We start from the raw sequence: 23,281 nt of genomic DNA, 5'->3' as shown, positions 1-23,281 counted from the left end.
CGCTGGGGATCGTTCGGTAACCGTTAATATCCCGTGACATTGTCCACTCGCGCATGTAAATGAGTGACAACGCGTGTGTACAGTTATATACAATGTGTTTTAAATGCGAAGCATTTCTTAGCGAACCTTGGGCACTTTGAGCGTTTCTGTCTACGTATCTATCTACCTATCTATCTATATATCCATCCATCCGCCTACGTCTCGGTGCTCTTGTGATCGCCTCTTTAACTTTGTGTAGACCAAAATTGGCATAGGAGGGTAAGAGGATTTGACGAATAGGACTGACGGGTCATGACATGAATAACGTGGAAATCCTGTTGCGTACGTCGTCGGACACTTTCCTCCAGACACGTGTGGCACATAACCGTTTACCAACGGCCGCCGTGTACGAGTATGCGCCGCAGGTGATTGACAATATTACGGTGAGAACAGGCATTAGCAGTTTAAATGTGAGAGTGTTAACAAAAAACGCCAGGCCTGCGCGGAAAGCGCAGCACAGTCACAGCGAAAGCTGGAAGAGTGGCATTTCTAGAGTCTGTAATAAACTATCTTGTGGCTACAATACAAGTACACTAGCAACGTACCCACTACGCCACAAATCATAATTTTTGTGAAGTTGGGAAGCACCCACCACGACATTATTCGTCATTCTGTGGAGAAGCGATGTACAAACTGCAAGGCATTATGTGCACTTTGGTGATGCGACGGCTGATGGCGATGAAGAATTATGGCTGAGCCTTATATAATGGGTTGAAAGCTTTAAAGGACCCACTAGTTAAGTAATTTGCATTGTGTCACGCCTGGTCGTTATTTAGCTCTCCCACCACGCATTATACCATACGTTAACGTGAGAAAGAGAGAGGGGGGGAACTTTATTGGGACCCTGAGGAACTGAATCATGAGGGCCTTTTGGGCTTCCTTGGCAACCAATACAAGTGCACTTGCGAGGAACCCACTACGCTCATAATTTTTGTGAAGTAGTAAAGCAGCCACCATGCAATTTTTAGGAGAGAAGCTCCTTATAGCATCACCTGGTCGCTTGTCGATCCGTCCGGGGTTCCCTCGCCGTCGCATTTCCCGTATCATTCAATAGATGGCGCTGTCCCATAGAGATAGAAAAAAAGTAAAATAAAAATAATAAAATAAAAATAAACAAATAAGAAATAGAAAAAAATAAAAAATGAATAAAATAAACAATAAAAAATAAATAAAAATAAATAAAAAGGAAAAATTAAAAACAAAAACAAAGAAAGGAAAGAGGCCATGATTTCTTCAGGAGCTTCGCCCAAGCTCTTCATCATTCACCCGTGGATATGCTGTAATTTTTTCGTCATTCTGCGGAAAACCATGGTACCCGCTAAACACCTGCAAGGCATTATGTGCACTTTGTAGATGCTGTGGCTGATGACGATGAAGAATTATGGCAGAGCCCTTTTTAATGGGTTGGAAGCATTCAACAACCCACTTTCTGCGCAGTTGGCATTGTGTGACGCCTGGTTACAGAATTCGCGGTGTGTGACGCTTGGTTGTTATTTTACTCTTCTACCACGCTACATTACATATGTCGATGTGGTTCCTTCCCGACATGAAGCCTGTATAGGGTCTTTTTGCAAAGCAGTTTCAAGCACCGGCATGGCTCTGAGGTCCCCACGCAGAGGGCCCATGTTCGAACCTCGTTCCATCCCGGACATTTTTTCTCATTTCATTTTTTTGTATTTCTAGCGATAGCGGTTACGGACACCGGCGGCGGTGGCGGACAACTACGGCGCCAAAAACAGCCCTTGTTTTGATCTCACAACTGCTTTCGCTGTAAACCGACATCAGGCAGCGTTGACACCGAGAATAGCAAACAATAAAACATAGGATCCCAGCAGGAATCGAACCCGCGCATTCTGCGTGGCAGTCAGCTATACTACCACAGAGCCACGCCAGCCCTAGAAACTGGTTTGGGAAAACCAAAGCCTATGCAGCCTATGCAGGTGCAATGTCTGTGCAATTTGAAGTATGGTTGTGGTGCTGGCTATCTAATCTGATAAGAAAACAACAAGCACTATATATCTACTCCTACGATACAGGTGTGATATCAGGTTAACGTCTGTGGTTCCAGTGTTGGTGCGCTTTTATAGCAGTGTAATACACATTACATTTGTATTCATATATTTCAGCAAGCTATATTGAAACATTTCTCGACCCTGGAGGAATACATTGACGAAAGTTACGCATGATATTCACATCATTGCAGCGTAATGTGCACTTCATTTTGATAATAAAGACGTATGCTCTCAAATGTGAGTGCTGGCGTTACGTAACACCATAAGCTACCCTAAAACGCCAGCGTTGTTGATGTGCCTGGTAAGCCCACGATGTGGACACAACTGCTGCACTCACAAAAACACGTCGTTTCACCTCGTAACGCTTGACTCAAAGCCATAAAATACAACGTAACAGTACATGCTGAATGCTTCGCATGAAACCGATTCCCACAAGGCATGGGATCTGGCGATTATTTTATTGCTCATAACTCGTATGTCGTGATGAGTTGTGGATTCCATTTTGCCTTCATTATTACTACTTTGTGGTCCGTGAAATGTATTGCCAATTGTTCTTCGATCGGATCTAGCCTGAAGTTGGCAAAGACGAGGACTGAGCAAGTTCCCCTTTAACCGGTTTTTCGCCATTGAGCCGCCGTTTGCCGAGCTCGCGCCTCCAGAGTAGCAGATTATTAGAGAGTTTGAGAATTGGGGACCCAAGACGCTGGGTCCCCAAGCTGCGTTGGGCAGCCTACTCTTGCGTTCAGATGGTCAGCAGAGCTTGAGATTTGGGCCGAACGCAGACTGCTTTGGGTCAAGCGCTCGGAGCGCCACACGTGACGAAATTGAAATCATGCGACACGCGGTTCATACCGCGCCGTGGCGCGCGCTGCGTCTGTGTCGTCTCGCTGGGGACCCAAGACGCCTTGGGGACCCACGCTTGTTTTCGATTTTTGCGTCTTGGGCCAACGCGAAAGCAAGAGCCCAAGAGTGGTTTGGGTTCTGCGCATGCGCCCTATCTGCTTGCAAGCTTCTTGGGTCCCCAAGCTCCTTGGGCCCCAATTCTCAAACTGTCTATTGTCGGCGTTGCCGTTTTGGCACCGCCTCCCGTGGCCTCAACTGTCGTTTTTGCCGTTTTGCCGCCGCTTCCCGCGCCCTCGCCTCCGGAGTAGTAACTTGTCGTCGGCGTTCCCGTTGAGCCGCCGCATTCCCCGCCTTGCGTTAGTTTTCATCCATCGCACAAAGACAGTGTGCGGTCTTGAACGCGCTTACATACGCATTTGCGCCGCAGCGTCCTCTCGTCTTTATTTTGTGGCAGAAATAGAATGTGTGGCCTGGAACGCATCTCCACGAAGTGAATTTATTTATTTATTTATTTATTTATTTATTTATTTATTTATTTATTTATTTATTTATTTACAGGATACTGTGAATGATGACGAGTGGGCGAAGCTAGGTCCTAAGGTCCATAATCTGTACATTGTAGTCGCCGACTAGTATAAAGGGTTTGTGCTTGTAGGAGTTTTATATTGCTCTGTCACATTTACGATTGATATCAGTGTACTGTTCAACCTTTTTGTGTCTCACATATGTTATCCGAGCACTGCCCCGTATAATATAAACTGAGTGACATCAAGTGACATAAATTGTCGACGACAAAGCTCGGTCCTAAGGTCCGTAATGTGTACGTTGAAGCCGCCGACTAGTATAAAGGGCTTGTGCTTGTAGTTGTTTTATATTGTTTTATCACAATTAGGATTGTTGTTCGTCTACTGCGAACCTTCTTTTTATTCACATACACACATATGTTTCCACTATAGCAACGGTTTTCTAACCACCATGAGAGCGGACAGTGATCGTCGACGACAAAGCTACGTCCTAAGGTCCATAATATCTACGTTGAAATCGCCGACTAGTATAAAAGGGTTTGTGCTTCTAGGTGTTATATATTGTTCTGTCACAATTATGATCCATATTATTCTATTGTTAAACCTTTTTAGGGGATTTTACACGGGGCTCTGCCGTGAGCATGGACACCATACAATGGACAAGCCTACACCCTAAGGTGCTTAGCCCCTAAAACAGTCCAACAGGCTCGGCGCCAAGAGCTCGCGATCAGTGCTCGCGATCGTTCCAAGAGAGCGTCCCACGGGCGAATGCCTTGCTCCTTCCCCATTACACATGTTTTAGGGGCGAAGCTCCTTAAGGCGGCACCCGTTCGTCCCTCGTAGTCGTCGTCATCGTAGTAGTCCGTAACAAGTCTTAAGCTTTGACCTCCAAGGTGGTGCCGGTGGGAGATTTCTCCTGTGCGTTGTTGAACAATAAAAAATTCGCAACGTGCGCGTTAACTAAAAGCCGAATTATTCTGTCTCTCATTCCCCATTAGCAGCCATTGGCATGTTCCAGTAGGAAACGTTAGTAGAAGTAGAAGTGTAAGTGTTAGCTAAAAGCCGACTTCTTCTGTCTCTCATTCCCATTAGCAGCCATTGTTTACCTCCAAGGTAGTGCCTGGTGAGATTTCTCCTGTGCGTGATTAAACAATAAAAATTTTGTTCAAAACGCCGTTGATTGATGAAATAAACCAACGAAAGACGCCAGATGTTTTGTAAAAGCAGAACGAAAGAACGCCAGATGTTTTTCTTAAAGTGTAGTAGTAGTAGTTGTATGTAGCCACCTCGCCCGATCGTCAACGGGCGAGGTGGACCGGCAACGGCGCGAGGACCCTGCCGTACGAGAGTTAAATCACACTAAAAGACATACTTTGCGGGCGATACACTCTAGTGAGCTTTCAACTTTTCTTCTTAATGTACATGATAAAGAAATTATTTCTACGAAAAACGCAAGGCACACCTTGAGCAATATATTTGGTTTTGGGACGCTAAATGGAACCATGAGGCGATGCGAAGCCGGAGCACTTGCACGATCACGTTCCGTTGGCTTTCGTTGGGCATGCTACCGACCTCGCGTCGTGGAACGCGCGTCCTGTCTTCCCTCTAGCCTTGCCTTTAATTCGCACAGGGCGAGCGGGGAATGCGGTCGCTCTTGGCGCTCTTTCGCTCGGGAGCGGACTTCTTCCTTGCATTTCACCGATCACAAGTGATAATGAAGGGACCACGTAAACCAACAGTACAATAAAAGTTTGATGTTTAATATATGTACGATGTTTCACACTCTTTATATTATGTACTGGGCGCATTTCACGGAAGAGTTTCACGGTTTACAGATGATTCCCTCCGTAGCTTCGCCCCACTCATCATCATTCACCCCGTGGATATGCTGTGATTTTTTTTTAAAGACGATAGTCTTTCTTGGGGAACTTAAACGCAGAAAGTTTCGTCTGTCTTTATGTCTGTCTTTCTGTTTGTCGGCACGTCGCTCGATTCAGCCACCCGGCCAAAGTTGAACCACTTGCCCAAGGGCCAGCCATCTTGAACGGCTGACTAGGTTCATACTTGTGCACATTGTTGATCAAAAAGCAAACATTACGCATATCTGAGGAGCAACATCACTAGGTAACTATTAGGTGGTGTGTTCCTTTAATAGAAAGTACATAGATACGTCATTCTAGAGACCCTAGTTTCTTAAGCTGCGCTGAAAATGCGACTGCGCTGAAACTTGCCTTCCTCCGTGCCCTCTGCACGAGCTCCTTGTTGTGTTTCGGTTTCGTTCAGTATTGCACTGTACGAATGTCATGGGCCGCCGCTCTGGCAATTCTGTTTTAAAAAGGCGACGTGTAAATAAAAGAGTGTGTGGAGAGCACTCGTAGAGTACGGACGTTTCTTCTGCTTCGGCGCTTCGCGCCAAACCGCGTGTTCGGGTTGGCTGGCGTCCCCGCCGGTCGCGTTGGTCACCGCCGGTCTTCGCCTGCTGCTGCGCCGGGACTACCAGCCCGCAACACAGCACTCGTGTTTCCCGACGTGTTGCCAGATGGCGTCCATATCTCACTCAGCGCCTCTTCTATCGTCTTTAGACGACATTTGCAGCGAAGCACGCAGATACGCGGCCAATTTTTTCTTTTTTTTTTGTAGCGTTAGCTACACTTGCCTAGCTGGAGTAGGTTTCGCGTGGGTCATCATGAGCCGTGCTGCGCATGCGCGAGGATGAGTGCGGAGCCGGCATCTCACGCGCTCTCCGCCATCGCCGCGCGCGGCGCGCCGCGGCTGGTGGCGGAGAGCGGGAGGAGTGGCGTCCTATCCGAACAGACAGATTTGCGCCGGCGCGCTCGACTCGCCGCTGCAGCTCTGCGCATTCGAGAGGGGTGACGTCGTAGCCATGGCGGCGCGCAGCTATTCGCCTTCGCTGTGTAGTCGCCATCTGACAATGCGCTGGCGCCGCTTGATAGCGCCTCTGACTGGCGTTTGCAGGCGGGTAACGCCATGGAGAAGGAGAGCGCAAATGCTGCTCAACGGCGCAGAAGAGCCGAGAAGCTTATGTCATCGGATCCCGAAGTAGTTGCCTGGCAATTAGTGGTTCAGCGTACGAAGAATGAACAGAGGCAGGCTAAACGTGCTGCGGAGACACTGGAGGAAAGGGACGAACGTCTAGCAAAGCGGCGTCGCCAGGATGCTGAGCGACGTGCCCGACCACCTCTGCAGCAGCAAAAACAAGACGCCGTCGACGACGTCAAGGCTCGCCGATCGACTGCCTATACTGTGAAACTTAGCGAAAACGCCAGTGCGACTCGGACCTTCGAGACGGACTTCGCAAACAATCCGTTTGGATACGTGTGCGACGTGTGTGAAAGACTATGGCACATGAAAGACTTGACGCCGCTAAGTAGTGCCATGCGTGAAACGTTGAGTTTAGTGGCGGCGCCTGAGTGGGGTGAAACCGTGGCGCGGGTTTGTACAACGTGCAAGAACTTTCTCGTTAAGCAGAACATTCGGCTCTTTAGCGTTACCAATGGGTATCATTACCCGGCCATGCCGCCAGGTCTACCGGTTCTGCACGATGTGGCCGAATGTGTGTCATTGGAGCAGCAGTAAGCATGACAATCAAGTTAATCCTAGACAATCTGAAAAGCTCAGAATAATCAGCTGAACCTTTGCTAACGCTACGTATATTCTGGCATAGCCGAGCTAAGCCACTGCAATTTTTTGTTTTGTTTTTGGTTGAACAGAATAAATTTCAAGCTAAATTATGCGTGAACTTAAAGGGGATTCCCTTACGCTGCGTGGAAAATGGTCGGTAAGGGGGAATGCTACAAAAATCAGCATGGGAGAATATAAGGAAACGCGCAATAGAGAGATAAAGTCGACTGGCAGTCGTCAGTAAAGTATGCAACCTTAAAGATATTCTCTTTCGATGGTTGAATCCAATTGATACGAGAAATAGATGCGTTACATCGACCTTGGAGTATACATACCGCTCTGTTAAATATTTTGCCTTGTGTTCCCTGATCGGAATAAGTTTTAATAATTCCTCAAGAAACACAGGAAATAAGAACTTAATATTTAGAGAACAATAAATTCATAGTACAAAGGTGACCTTTAGGAGCGTCTTTCACGTCACTCATGGTCCATTCCGGAAGCTTTTTCTGGCGTCTCCTACGTCGTAGAGCAAATGACAGAAAAGCGAACTTTAGGAGATATCTATTTTTGTGCTTTGACGTAAGAATGCCTCCTTGTTTAAGTTCAGGTGCCCCCCCGCCCTTCTGCTTCCGCATGATATATTCCCGCTAACGCATTCATGCTTACAGAATAAAAGCCTAGTGCTAGACTTCCCGAGACGTCTATATCACCGTTCGAAACGTGCCACTTTTGGAGGATGAAAGGAAATTGCTTTTTGTTGTTTGCCTTCGTGACTTGTGGCATCACTTTGTCCATGTGAGTACCTAATATAAACGACACAGCGCCAGTCTGTGTCGTTTATGCGTCTTCTGTTTTCCTTGTTTATTTGCGCTGCGCATATATCATAGCTTTCAGGCGTCGCCTAATTTGAGGACGAAATTACGACTTTCGAATGTTCAATGTAAGCAATTGCAAGCATACTAGATTAGAACCTGAATTGGTGCGGATAACAAATTAGTGGATCCCCAAACCTTTCTTCTGCTGTATTTGAATCATACAACATTCTGCCCCGGCCTTATACTGCTACATTAGCTGACATTTCTTGTGTCCCCGAACTAAACACTAACTCTTTAAACAGCTAAAAACAGACATCCTTAGAAGGATGGGCGGAATGATTGGGAAAATGGCATCGTGAAGTATTCATGGCTTTTCTTTCAGTACGCAGTTCACTATCAAGCAACAATTATATAGGTACTATTAAGTAAGCCCTCGGTGCTCAGAGTTCTTCATCAAAGTAGCAAATAAAAGTAGTAAAGCTGTCTACTAATTACAAGTAGCTATGCAATGGTTACTCATCGACAGTAGCAGCAATAGCAGCATCAACAGCAGCCTTCTATTGTCAGAGGAGTCATGTGTGCAGCTACATAGGCACGAACGTTGCGTGGCACTTTCATAATATTGCATCCGAGATCACTCAATGTGAATTCTTTCATAATATTAATATCTGGGGTTTAACGTCCCAAAACCACCATATGATTATGAGAGACGCCGTAGTGGAGGGCTCCGGAAATTTCGACCACCTGGGGTTCTTTAACGTGCATGAATTCTTTCAGAAATAGGTGTCTTGAAAGTGTCCGCCCATTGCAAAGGGTTAAGCCACGATTCATCATCATCCTTACTATCAGCTGCATCATGACCGCTGGCTTGCATTTCCATAGTATAGCTATGGCTATACGATTGCATTATGGGCGAGCGCTCTATATCTCTTCAAGTGATACAGAAGGCTGCGCCACGATTAATCATCACAGGATGGATACACATATGGGAGAGTTGGTAATCGTACATGTTCTAAAGAAACAGTACGAATGGAAAACAAGGACAATACTGGGAGGAAACACACGAGACTACTAGCCTAGAATTCAGAGGACAATTTAACTCCTTAAAAAGAACTTTAAATCGCACTTATCTATGCACTGTTGCCAGTGCCGATGTGTGCACTTTCTCAATGAGACAAGAATTCTTGATAACAAAAATTAATTTCAGAGAAAAGTAATGGAGGCTTGGAACAATAACAATTTGGGAAAAGATTGCGTGAGCCAAGCCTCAGGATCTCTCCATGGTGAAGATATTGTTTATTGACAACTCATAGAATCTAACTTAAACGACACGTATCTGTTCTGTTTTGTTCCGGACAAGTGTTTATGTGTAGCGAAAGAGAGGAGATGAGAAAGAAGTCGTGACAGCGGCCGATGTGGCCTTGCCGAGATCTCGCCACTTTATTTGGGATGCGAACGACCGTAGCGCAAGCCCTAGCCAACGATCCTAGCAATCGTAGCACGACCCTAGCAAACTCTAGCAAAACCTAGCAAACGACCCTAACAAACCGGCCCGCGGCCCTCCTTTGCCAACGACCGAACTCCTCCGGCTACGTCTCTTTCCACCTCTCGTCCGGCCACCAGCGCAGCGGTTCCCGCACCCGACGACCCACCCGACGATGTTCAGGTTCCCATGCCCGAGGTTCCCGCGCCCGACGACGTTGCTGCTGCCATCGACCAGTCCGCCACGAGGTGCGTTTCTTCGACGCCCTCGGCCGATGGTCCATCAGGCATGCCCGCCATCCGCCCATCGTCCCTGCCCTCGCCGACTCACGACACGTCTCTGACCTCAGCTTCCACGCCGGCTATCTTGCCGCACGACCTGGAATCTGACACAGACATCATCTCGTCCACCATTCGCCCTTCGCTCGCGGAGGTTTCGCCGTCAACGATATCCTAGCACGACCTTCCATCGACCTCAAAACTCTGCGTTTCTTGGCAGCAGCGCCCAGTATCGCCCTCGACTTCTTCCGCAGCAGCATTTCGTGCCCCTCACCAACTTCAACCGAGCATGCGGGACCCGGCAACGATGACGGAATCGCCTGAGGACGACGTGCCTGTTTCACCAAAGGCAGCAAAGCAAGCAAATATGACGCCTGCCACGGCGTCAGACGTGCAGCATCCCGACTTGCGCACGGGCCCTCATGTGCCGTCTACCGTAGATGCTTCACCGAGCGCAGGTGCACCGTCAGAACTTCCAGAGACTACGCCTGCTCGGTTGCACCACGGGTTTCCTCCGGAGCTCTTAACGCAGGACTTCGCCCACCCGACAACTGAGCACCATCCAGGCGCGCTGATGACAGCACCGACGATGACCAATCGCACCACAGGCGTACCGCGCACAATGCTACGACGTTTTGAGTGTCTTACGACACGACATGCCAGCACCTGTTACAGGGCCGCATGCGCGCTGGCACTTTCGATGTCCCCCAGCGCAATCCTCCGCGCAGAGCCCCCAATCCCTTCGCAAGCTGCCGCATCATGCTCACGCCCACAATACGCGACGGCGTTTCGTCTCGCGCCGAAGACAACGTGCACGGAGTGCGCGCAGTGGTTCCCTTCGCCGATATTCCCGGTGTAGCGTCTGTAATCGGGCCCACCCATTTTTCTTGGTGCGGCCCCGACGTGTACGGCCTCGGGTGCATTAGCTCCTATCTACCACGTCCATTCGTCGCAACCCCAGCCCTCTACGCAGCTCCCATAGCCGCCCTCCAGAGACTTACTGGTTCCCGAAGGCCCTTGCACGTTGACGACCTGGACTTCTCACGGATCCCCTTGTCTCGCGTTACCAACATTTTTTTATATACGTTCTCATAGCTTTCATTCCGGGTTCATCTCTGCGGGGCGAAGTAATCTGTAGTGGCATCATCATCCGTCACAATCATCATCATCATCGTTTTCTATCACTTACGCACCGGGCCTCTCGCGCAGCTCATGCTGGGTTCTCGATGCGTGAGGGTAGAGCATGAGCTGTCGCTCCTGGCGGTGTGGACGCCTGTAGCCGCCACCGCTCCGCTAGGGTCATTCGCATCCCAAATAAAGTGGCGAGATTTCGGCACTGCCACGTCGGCTTCTGTCACGCCGTCTTTCTCGCCTCCTCTCTCTCGCTACACATGTATCCATATGAGCAGTTCAAAAAAAACTTCTTTGCATGTATGTTGTTTTCCCAATAAACATTTAGTTGACAGTTAGCCCTCCTCTTGTGTGTTCCCTCCTTCCTTTGTCGTCGTTTTCCATCTGTGCTGTTTCCTGACATGTAATCATCAACGGACCCGAAATACCTTTCGCTATATGGGGGAACTTCGGCCTTCAACAAGAGAACCTCCCCAACAACCCGGGCAACCTACAAGACTTACCCCCCTCCCTTACAAATGGAAAGCCGCTCTTTCCTTGCACAGCCCTGGGAGACTGACTGACCGGGCCAGCTGGTTTGCAGGAGCCAACGTGACCCAGAACTTAGGGCTACACCCTATGGGACTTCACATCGCAAACAAAAAAAAGACTTCCAGGACGTTTAATCTTCTCATTTAAGAGTGAAACGCACTTTGCAAGCAGGCCCCCTTCACATCGTGTTCTCATTAGCTTGCCATGTTTTGCTTCTTGGAGTACACCTCAAGGAAGGCAATGTATGTGTCGGTGCCAATGACAGCTGAAACACCTTCAAGGGTATCAAGTGCAATTGCTGTTGCGAAGTGTCCACTACGCCTCCGCAATTCAAGACGCGCACCTACGCAGCTGCACACTTTGTTGACGCTGTAGTTGATAATCATCATGATTAATTATGGTTGAACCCTATATGACAGGTTCACAGCTTTCAACCGCGTACTCGGTAAACGAATAGTAGCAATAATATCTAGGCTTTTCAATGCCGAATTCCCGACCTGATTATGAGGCACGCAGTAATGTAGGGCTCTGAAAATTTCAATCACCTGGAGTTCTACATCATCCACCCCAATCTAGAGGTGCATGGGTCTCTAGTATTTCTCCTCCATCAATATGCGATCGCCGCTACCGGGATCCAACCCTCGACCTTTGGCCGCTCGTGGTAATGCCCTGGTGTGACGCTTGGTGCGATTCTACGCTTCTGCAACGCAATATCGTATCTGGTAACGAGAGTTTTCGCCCGACACGGCGCCTGTTTTTGGTTCTTTCCGGTAGCTGTTTCAAGTTCTGGTATGGCTCTGTGGTAGAACACCTAACTGCACCGCAGAATGCATGTGTTGTATTCCGACTCCAACCTTCCTGCTCGCACCGAAGTAATGCCACAGTTGGTATTATTTTATATTTATACGTATCCATATAACGTACACAATGTAAAAATTGTGCTGAAACTCAAACTCAAGACCTCCGATTTTGATTCTTTGCATACGTCGTGATTTTTCGCTCACGGACAACGCCGCCGACGTAAACGTCGGAATTTCGCAACACGGGCTCTTTATTGCTGTAGAATTATTGGCTTTTTATGCAAATACTGATTGGGTTAATGCGGGTGCATTGAAGATACCCACCCAATATAGGCTATACAATTCATCATCAGAATGCCTGGTTTGCGCGAGCGCGCTCATGACCTAGATATTAGAAAGGAACCTGCCCTGTCCGTTGTTTGCCATGTTCTTGTCATGGTCTCAGCAGTACCCGTTGCGTCAAAGTATCTTTCGCAATGCAATTTTCACATACCAAAGTGCACCCGACAGTAGGTAGCTAATGAAGTTTAGTATGTTGATAATTGTGTGCCCTTTAAAGCAACACTTTCTAGGTTTAGTCATCGCGCTTTGTGCCCTAAAGGGTTTACGACAACCTTTTATAAAACCAATTCTGCAGCATACGCTGTGGCTATGCTGTGAGTACCGAGCAGGGCCAAATAGAGAGAGACAACAACTTTATTAAAAAAAAGTCTGACGAGTTCTTCGGGGATTTGGGCAAATATCCCCGTCTAGGCGTCGGCCACGAACCCTTGAGCTCTGGCGGCTGCCTCGGCCCTCTGGACGGCCCACAGTTGGTCCTCGAGGGCGAAGCTGAGCAGTGCCGTCTCCCAGCGCGTTAGGTTCGAGGCTGCGCCTCCGTTTGAAACCCCACCTCTGTCACACTCCCATAACATGTGTTCCAGGGTTGCCCTGGCCTCGCAAAACTTGCAGCATGCCGAATAAAGCTCTGCGTAACAGAGATTCAAGATCGTAATAATCTTAGACGGATTGGCCACCAACCGCAATGTGCAATTAGATCCTAGTGGATCTAATTCTTTAGCTTATTCATATCTACATTACTGTCTTTTAATTTGGGGCACTACTTCAAAAACCAACCTTGACAGGCTATTAGTTTTACAAAAAGGGCCGTACGCTTTATAGAAAATCTGCAACCTAGGGAACACACTCCTCCTTTTTTCGGCAAGCTTCAGATACTCACTGTCTACCAATTATACAATCTTAAACTCACCTTATATATCAGTAAAGAGATAGGAAACAACATTGGCAGTTACATGGAGCATTGCTACCCAAGTGAAAGTCCCTATGATCTACGCTTCGCCCGTTTTCGATTACCTTTATTTAGGACAGTTTATGGAAATCAAACCTTGTCATATCAAATACCTCACCTAATACACAACAACAGCTATATCCGTGAACTTCTAGAACATAGTAACGCTAAAAACAGTCTGAAGAAAAAAGTTAAGGTGTACTTCCTTTCTTGTACCGTGCCCTAACTATTTTATCTATTACAAATATTTCTTTTAGTGTTTTGTGCATTTGTAATATTGTGTAAAAGTGTCTTCTTTCTTTGAAATGTGTATTTCAGTATAGCACTTTGTCTTCTGACTTAATATTCTCATGGTGTCAGTTTTTTTTAAATATATTTTTTTGTCATGCTAGGGGCAAATTGGTGTTGGCTTTCTCGTGATATTTTAAATTGTATGTCTTCAGGTATGCTTTCTAGTTTTTGAATTTGGTTTTTATGTTCCTCCGACAAAAATGAGAAATATGTATTTTTTGTTGCACTGCTTCTGAGCAAATGTATGGGTGGAGGGACCCTAGTCAGGCAGAGGTAATCTGCCTTTATTCCCTTCAACCCAGGCAAACTCTCCTTTTGTCGAAATAAACTGAATGAAAAAAAAATGAAAAAAAAATGGAAAGACCCTAATATAGTTACAGAATCAAGCATTTTTTTTGCAGTTTCAGTAGAATATCAGCTTTTTAAATTCGTCTTGAATATCAAAAAACAGGTACTACGCGCTGTCTGGCGGACAAGACTTAGTTCTGCGCGAGGGAACCGTTCGAATTTGTTTAGGCGCAGCATAACTCATGCTTAAAATTACAGCTTGTATATTATCATGCACCGCCGCTTTAATAAGGCGAAAGCCTTAAATACCTCATGAAATGCGAAAATTGGCCCTCTGTGGCGTCAACACAAGTGATACAAAAAATCATCATCACGTTATGACGTCACAGATCGCCAAAATTTGTGACGCCGTTATAACGTCACATGAAGCGACGTCACATGATGCCGTCATCACATGACATCGTCGCTTGGTCAAAGCTGGGTCGATCACGGAGGCAGGGCAAAACCAGGTCGGGTGCTGAAAACTTCCGATGCTTCCGATCCTATCGGCACTGCAAAATCACATTAGGAGTAGAAAGTTTCCGGAAGGTGGCATGCGAGGGCTGAGAAGAAAATGAAGAAGAAGATGGCTCTCGCCTTCGAGTCGTCTTAGGTGAATGCGTAAGGAGCCCTGTGAGTTTTTCTTTACTTACTACGACTTAAAAGGAGTTGACGCCGAGAAGAGGGGCCGTCCTCGCAGCAACTAGTGCTGCCGAAACCCCGTGTCGAGTCACGGCGCATGCACACTCGTATCGTAGCGTTCGAACACGAATCGAATCAACACATGCGTCATAAGCACATCGTTACTTTCTTGTACACACAGGGTTTCACTTGTTTGGCGGCGTATTCTCGCTAGAGCGAGAATCCGCCAACATACAAGTGGTAGCTCAGCGCGATGCGCCTCACCTACTCACATCTAAATGTGAGAAAATTAAAGTGGAATGAAAGACAACTTGCCGCCGGCAGGGACCGAACCGGCAACCTTCGTATAACGCATCCGATGTTCTACCAATTCAGCTACGGCGGCTGTCATCCTCCCGTCCACTTTACCGGGTATATATCTGGCAAGTTATCTTTTCGTGCACTTTAATCTCTTCCCATGTTTATCACAATTATCACGCACAAATAACATAACCTATACTTTCCTTGGCTTGATGGTATGTTAGCTCGCATTATTGCTGTGTCTAACAAAGAAAAACGAGCCCTTAAAATTCCCCTTCTTTCGTTATTTCGTTATGCTACGCAACTGCTCTTTTGCGTCGCATTTGAAAACACAAATTTCGTTATATTTCATACGGCTACGTCTTTCACTGCACTTTCTCCCTCGCCAGCGAGTGTTAGGCGAAAAATTTTAGCAGGAATGCAGACGGCGTGCACTTCGCGCGCCGTCTGCATTGAAAGCAGTTTCGCAGAAAAAGCAGTTTCGCAGAAAGGTAGTGTTGAAAGCAGTTTCGCAGAAATAACACTAATAAAAGGACACTAAAGTGAAACAATAAACCAATTTAAACGGTTACTCCATTCTTCTAAAGCTTTACAATTGTCAATTTCCGCATCATAGGTTTATGAATAAATTCAGTAATGGAGTTCCCCGACGTGCAAACCTTCGGAAACGGAAGCTGTAAGCGGGCGAGTGCATGTGATTTGCTAACTACATCCCGTGGTGCCGTAAATCCGCCACTATATTAGAAACGCGCGAGATTATATCTGGTCCTGGAAGCGTGGTTGTAAATCCCAGTAGTTCTGACTGGAGACCAGATTTTAGGCAAATGCCTGGTTTATTGCATGCGATCCTATCACCCTGCTTTGGTATATCAGTATAAATTAGAGGTTGCGTAGGGCTTTTACAGTGTTTTTATAGTGCCTATAAATGCGTATTCTGGGCGTTTGTGCCTAAATGCCTATAAGGGCCTATAAATGCCCATTTTCAAAATCGGGGCCTATATGAACAATATTTAGCCTCAAGTTTCGCTTTCGAGTGCAGTTTGACACTATTATACATGTTATCGGAAGCACTGACTGTTCGGAACCCTATGGGGTTCAACCTAGTCCTCTAGTTCGGCCAACTTCAGGAAAACAACCGCTACAGCACTGCAATGGGACGAGCCGGCCAGCATACGCCGCCGCGCTCACATGGCGCGAGCGGTTGGCGAATGCGAAACCGCAAAGAGAGCAAAGGAAGCAAAAAAAAATATGGTGTGCACGTGGCTTTTGTTTTGTTTGTAATTTACTTGTTAAGTCGTTCACCGACACGGGAGAAACCATCCCCACGCGATTCGACCCAGCCAATACGAGGTGTTTCTCCATTCTGGCCTTTCGGTGTTCTGGCTATCTGCTCCTGCTCTGCCCTTCTTAGCCATGTCGAAAAGAAGGAGGCTCATGAGTGTGTTTATTCGACAGTGGACACTTCATGACTACGATAGTAGCAGCACGTGTTGTACCCCAAGAAACGTCCGGTTCTTCATTTCAACACCGAAGCGGAAAGCGTGTTTTTAAGTTATGTCAGAGTAAGGAAAGACCCTCTTTCCGCCTTCAGGTAAAAGGAAGGCGCATAAGCTAAAGACAAACTCTTGTAATGTTGGGTATAGATTAGAAGGATCTTTATTTGAAATATTTGGCTGGGCACAGAGTGAGCAGAAGTGTTGAAAATCTGCGGGCTATACCCGGCAAGGCTTCTGTTCCCCGCCAATGCTACGTCAGTGCACGAAATAGGAAGCCGTCCAGGGTCTGTGTTTGTAAACAGCGAAACCTTTTGTACAGCAGCACAGAACAAAAAACGTGCTCTGTGAACAATGCGGGAAAAAGGACAGATTCACGGCCATGTTGAACTGCTGGAGCCTTTGTGCCTTCGTAAACAGTAGCATCTGTTGCTTTCCTGTTCTAAACAGAGGTCGCACATGTCTTTGTTTTGAAGTTCTTTGCAATTATTTATGACTTTATTGTGCCTCTATTTATGATGTTGAAGGCCTAAAACGTTCTTTTTCCTGCCTATTTTTGGTGCCTGAAACCCTCTAATTATGACACTTCTCCTCGGATCGTGAGGGCCCGATTTCGTTAACTAAATTTATTTTGTTTTATTTATTTCTTTATTAACAACCACCTCTGGTCACGTTACCTGCGTGACGCCCACTACTACAGCTACTACCGATACTACTACTACTGCTGCTGCAATATCGGCAAAGGGTAGATTAAGGCAGCTTCGCAGTAAAAGAAATGAATGTCAAAATTTATTATTTTTAAATTTCGCGCCAAAGTCTACGCACGTGAACGTCAGCTCGACGTCAGCAGGTTGGCGCGGCAACTTCAAGGTGGCGTTGCCACCTGGGTTTCCTTCTTGTGCATTTTCTCGCTTACGAGGCTTCTCGCGGCAAGAGTTGTTCTTTTGGTGTTGTGGAAGGGTAAGCTAGCAATAAGAGAAAGAACAACGCTGTTCTTTCTATAGTCGATTTAAATAGATGACTCAATTGCCGTGTAAGGGACCAATGCAGCGCTGTCGCCAAAGATAGCAATCAACAAAGAATGTTTTTCTCTGTTTCCCTTCCGTCTTACGTATGCGGGACGCTCCATGCTCATTGGCGCTGCGCATAAGGTCACGCAGCTGTTATAGCGAAAGCTTAGTCCTACACGACGCTCGTGTCAATTTATGGCGGTGCGTAAGGCAACCATTGAATGTAGTCAATAATAACAGCAACATACATAGCGCTAAAGCGCTGTTTGTGTGTGTGCGTTACAGTGTCGCCCCTATTGTCCCTTCCCCAGCGCTGGGCAAAGATACTTTGAAATTGTATCGCGATACGATGCAAGATACTCAGGCAAAATGTATTGGAGATACAGATACAAGATACTACCGCAATAATTGTATCCGATACGATACTTGCCAGTTGTATCTTAAGATACTTCGATACATTCGAAAATTTGTTATTACAGACCACCATAACGTAGTGGCGACCGCCTATGCGCGAAAAGATTTTCTTGAAAATTTCTTTAATGTGGCCAATTTTGTTTCATCTTAATGAAACGTCTGTTAGTATCTCAAAAGTTTTGTCCCTCTTACTCAAAGTGCATTAGTTTACATCCGACAGAACTTCTTAGGGTTTGTTTTGGCTGCTTAACAGGACAGCTCTTCACTGACAGCGGCTCTTGCTTGTCATTTTTCTAATTGGTGGGAATCGCTGCTCAGCTTGCCGACCAGCTAGCGGGTCGCCATATAATCACAAGAACTTCAATAAGAAGCCTTCGCACGATGGCGCAAATACCGGTGTGGAGTTTTACCTTGTCTGTTAAATGCCGTTTACGCAACACTGAATCACCGGTGTACAGCAGCAACAACGCTGCTAGCGACATTGTTCGTGACGCATTGTGTATAAGTAGAGCGCATAAAACTGCAGGTACTTTTCAGGTTCTACTTATCTGCTGGCATAAAGCGTTAGTTATCAATATACTCACTAACGAGCAATCTTTTAACAATTTTTCTTCAACAAGAGAACATGTGCCCTCCAGAAATGCCTAATACCTATCGTATTGTCACGTGGTGGTGACGATGAAGAAAGGCGGCAGTCACTCTGGTAGAGACGAAACTGCTCACTAGGCAAACTTGGACCCAGAAAACTAAGGGACTCAAAGTACAAGCAAAGCACGCTGTACACTGATAGCGGCAATAGGCTTCCAAAGCACCGTCGAGCGGCGCCACTACTCTTATCGCAACTGGGGGCATCCATGGCCACAACACTGCCGCCCCAGCTTTCGCGCACGCGCAGAGCTCTCGGACTGCATCTGTGGTGCGTCGCAATGTAACTATTGATGACTACCAGTGCTCTGGGCCGAATGAGGAGCGCATGCGCGCACGTGTCCTTGCCGCCACCGCTGGCAAATCCGGCGAACCGCCTTCGCGGGCAGTGTCTGCCCCCAGAAACGCATAGCTCAGCCGCGCGAGCGTCACGCCCAAACTTGAGCTTGGGTTTCCTATCAAAGTTGTCGGCCTTCGGTATTGTGGTCATCGGCGGAACGCGTGGTCTTTTATACATCAGCGATCGAACCTCCCAGCATTGCCGCTGGTGCACGCGTAAGCTCCCGAATGAACTACAGCGCTCGCGTCCTGCGCATATTTTTAATAATAATTGTTGCGGTTTTGCATCACAAAACCACGATATCATTATGATGGACGCCGTAACGGAGGGCTCCGGAAATTTCGACCACCTGGGGGTTCTTTAACGTGCACCTAAATCTAAGTACACCGGTCTCTAGCATTTCGCCTCGATCGAAATATGGCCGTCGCGGCTGGGATTCGCACGTAATCTTAACGGAACAATCTGAAACAATCTCGAACATTTTGAAACCTCGCGGCGCGGCTTGAGCCAAGCGCTGCTAAAATTTTTTTGAGGTTTCAATCCGATCACACCAAAATAAAGAAATAAGATCGCATGGCAGGACACCGCTGCTATTCACGCTATTGCCACCTATAGCTCCGATTACCCGGTGATTAGTAATAGCAAAAAAAAAAAAATTAGGGAGACCTCAAAAAGAAAAACAAATATAGGTAAATAAAATAGAAAAACCGTTCTGTATCGAACATTCATGGTGAATAAATATTGAAACAGGATACAGGTGGCACCCCTGATATCTATATGGCAATTAAGCATGAAGTATCGTCAACTTACCTGTTAATGTAAGACAATAAAAAGATTTAGTGCCCATGAAAAATTGACCGAAACGGCTCGTTGAGACGCTCATGAGAAAAACGGATCATTTAGTATAGCAATGTTTCTCGAATTTCCTTCCTAATGGCTTTAGGATATGGCTCCTAATTATTTCCCTTATTATAGTGCAAACTCAATTTCACTGTTTTTCTAAGCAGTAAGCAGGATGTTTGGTACTGTATACTCAGTGCGCGCCTACATAATTACATTTTTTTAGATCGCCTTGGCAGAACAGTAAACTCAAGTGAAATATAAATGTGTAAACAGTAGCAGAAATAAAGTAGACAGTTCAATTAGTAAGAATAAAGGAGAAAGAGGTTATTTTAGCAGCACGTTACAAGAGACATACTGCTGTGACCAGACCGGAAGAAAAACAGTTCAGAGCCCTAGGTAATCTACGGGATGCAAGAGAAGAACAAGTAAGAAAGCGCTTGAGCTCACAATCAAATTATGATTTGAAAAACTCTTTGAATAAAGATAGCAGGAACAGAGAGAGAGAGAGAGAGAATAAGAATAAAAGAAAGGCGGGGAGGTTAACCAGGGCTGAGCCCTGTAGGCTACCCTGCAGTTGGGAAGGAAGACAATAATAATTATTCGTACGGTTTAACGTCCCAAAACCACGATGAGATTATGAGGGACGCCGTAGTGGAGGGCTCCGAAAATTTGGAGCACCTGGAGTTCCTTAACGTGCACCTCAATCGAAGAACACGGGCCTCAAGTATTTTCGCCTCAATCGAAAATGCGACCGCCGCGGTCTGGACTCGATCGACAGCAGGAAGAAAAAGATAGGGTACACGAAGATATCTTCTGTCAGGTAAACGCGTGCTCCATCAGATCTAGCATCGGTATAGTTAGGATCTTATTCGCACGCAAGTCAATCGCAAGAAAATCGAACACACATACACAAAATCCTTCAAATCGCTGATGTGTGAAAGCCACGAGACGCAAAGCAACCCTATGCTTCAGATTTCGTAACGAAGCGCCACGCAGGAGAGCGGCGTCAGAATTTGCGCGATAATCGCCGCACGCGTTGTGGTACGCGGCGCTGGACAGTGATAAGGGCAAGCGTCGTGGCACTGACACAAGTAAAAAGAAAAAAATGGACAAAACGAAAGGCACGTGAGCTAAGCATGTGCGCTTGTTCTGTCGAGACTGCGCAAGCGCTGTCACCTTCTTCTGCTCACAAAAACGGACGCGCACACCTCATCGCCTGCCCTCACTGGTGGACTCTTCCAGAAAGATAAAAATATGTCGCTGCTCTTAGCTTTATTCAGGCGGTTTAGTGGCACCAGTACCAGCTTGAGAAGCGGAATTGAGCCAGCGATTATTGTTTCGTAGGGTGGTGTTCCTATAGGAGTATCATGTATCTTAAGATACACGATACAATATTGCATGTATCGGAAGTACAGATACAGATACTCATTTTGCGAGACGTATCGCGATACAGATACAAGATACCCAAAGAGTATCTAAGATAGTATCTAAGATACTATCACGGGACAGCGGGAAGGGCAGTGCTGGGCAGTATCTTCGATACTGCCCAGCACTGCCCTTCCCGCTGTTCCTTCCTATCAATAATAGATATGTTACCGTATTGTGGTACAGCATGAAATTGCGCCTAAAAAGGTATTAACCTCGACAAATAAACATGCCTATAAGCGGATAAACTTAATTTTATTGAATGTGATCAACAATTAACCTTTGTCATAGCGCAATCGTGCATACACCAGCACTTCATACTTCCAGTAGTTAATATCTGAATTATTAGTCTGTCAATAGGTACATTTACATTAACCTGTAAAGAAAATAAATGCTAAGGATCGGGCTCCCTTTCCAAAAAAGCAAAGGATTTTCGCCGTAAGAGAACTAGCATACGGGGTCAAAATCTACGGCGCCAGCGCAAAACGGTGCTAGAATCTTTTGGTGGCGTTGACACTCGTTTTCTTTCTTCGTGCGTTTTTTCGCTCGTTAAGACTATTAACACGTCAAGAGTGATGCTTTTGCTGTCGCAAATAGGTCACTTGCTAATCCGACAGAGCTCTATTTTCTCACTAGCGTGCCTCCAATACAGAAGTCGGCACTGAACCTTCACAGAATCATAGAAAACGAATTAATATCTTAAAAAGTACGTAATTGAACCTAACGGTATTTCTAAAGGCCTCCGTTGAAGTATGATGGCATAGCAAACTGTGGCATAGCAAACTGTCGATGTCATCTCGGGTGTCCCATACCTCACGTGCCACAATGTCTGTTCTCACAATTAATTGTAGTGCGTGCCGCGGAAAGGCCACATTCAACTAAAGCCACCAGAGAATGGAAGCTTCGGCGCGCTGAAGTCCGGATGAACATTGGAGTTTCAATTAAGGGTTCGCTTGACGTAATCTAGTATGCCTCATGTTTGGTTTGTAGCGTGCGGTCAGTGAGGCCACGTCCCAGGTGGCGAAGATACCTTGCAGCATATGTCCTAGAAAGCAGAATTTCAATGCGTTTAATGATTTGATGCGCGAGCATAGTCATCTATGACGTCATTGCCACCACTCTCGCAATTATCAAGTAGCGACTGGAAGTCAACCTCTTGGCCTATCCGTTTGACTTGATGGTAAAGTAAGGCAATTCCGTATTTCAGCTGTTCATGACATCCGCGTAGGAGAACTGACTGCATGCACAGTAACGCTTGTCTTGAGTCCGACAACAGACGACCTTGCAACGCGTTGCGACGACTGCATGATCAGCCGCTTGCAGTACAGTTGCTGCTTTTTGCGCTTCTTGAGAATGACGTGCTCGTGCGAACTTCTTTTAATAGTTTTGCCACTCGTTCCCTTTCGGGTTTTTGAAGATGAGGTCACGAAGCTGTCCGGCATGCCGCACTTAGTGCAAAGGTATCTTTGTAGCGATTTTGATGGATTTGCGCATTAGAATGTTGACTTTTTCAGCCTCTGCAATAAGAGAAAAATAATTAACCTCGTCTGTCACGTAATGCGCAAGACAAGTAACCGGCGGTCGGAAACAGCGCCAGCGTGAATACCAAAAAATAGGAAATGCGGCCGAGGACAGCGCAGAGTTAGGTGGCGGGATTAAACTAAGGAACTAGCAGCCACGAAATGAAATCAGCACGCGCAATTCTGTGTCAACTGTAGATCGTTGGGAAAGGCGTCCATCCTGCGAAGTACATAAAATTAGATTATGATTACGATGATCATGACAAAGTGATTCTTATAGCGGGCGCTCCCTGTACAACGCTGTAGATTTTTGTAGCTGGACTTACGGCTAGCGAGTTTGTTTATTCAGTAACGATGAGAAATTCGTGAACACAGGGTATCGCTGGAGCCGGCGTTTTTACAGGCGGATTTAATTAGGACAGGAGTAATTAGGTTTTTTATACCTTGATTATCATATAAATAGAGAATGTAAAATGGGTGATTTTATGTTTAACGGCCTGACGGCGCTTCTGTAGTTCACGTTTGTCTTCACTCTATTGCTTCTGCTGTTGGTGCAGTTGCTTCACCAGCTTTGACACGCTTCCACGACGCTGCTATTGCACATGACGCCTCCTCGCCGATTAGTCAAGTCACTTTATTTATTTA

The 23,281-nt window shown here is 46.5% G+C and overlaps 1 long non-coding RNA gene across 1 annotated transcript in view; it reads left to right on the top strand.

Annotated features, from left to right (window-relative positions):
• Nucleotides 1-7,731: 7,731 nt before the first annotated feature.
• The window catches only part of LOC119390383 (uncharacterized), a 53,437-nt gene continuing 37,887 nt past the window's right edge, over nucleotides 7,732-23,281 (top strand). The window contains exon 1 of the long non-coding RNA XR_005183296.1: nucleotides 7,732-7,855. This is a non-coding gene — a long non-coding RNA (uncharacterized LOC119390383). The remainder of the gene's footprint in view (nucleotides 7,856-23,281) is intronic.

The sequence above is a fragment of the Rhipicephalus sanguineus genome, chromosome 4, assembly GCF_013339695.2.
Source record: "Rhipicephalus sanguineus isolate Rsan-2018 chromosome 4, BIME_Rsan_1.4, whole genome shotgun sequence".
NCBI classification, from domain to species: domain Eukaryota; kingdom Metazoa; phylum Arthropoda; class Arachnida; order Ixodida; family Ixodidae; genus Rhipicephalus; species Rhipicephalus sanguineus.
Note: the sequence above shows the minus strand (reverse complement) of the source record. Positions and strands in the feature narration are given on the sequence as shown.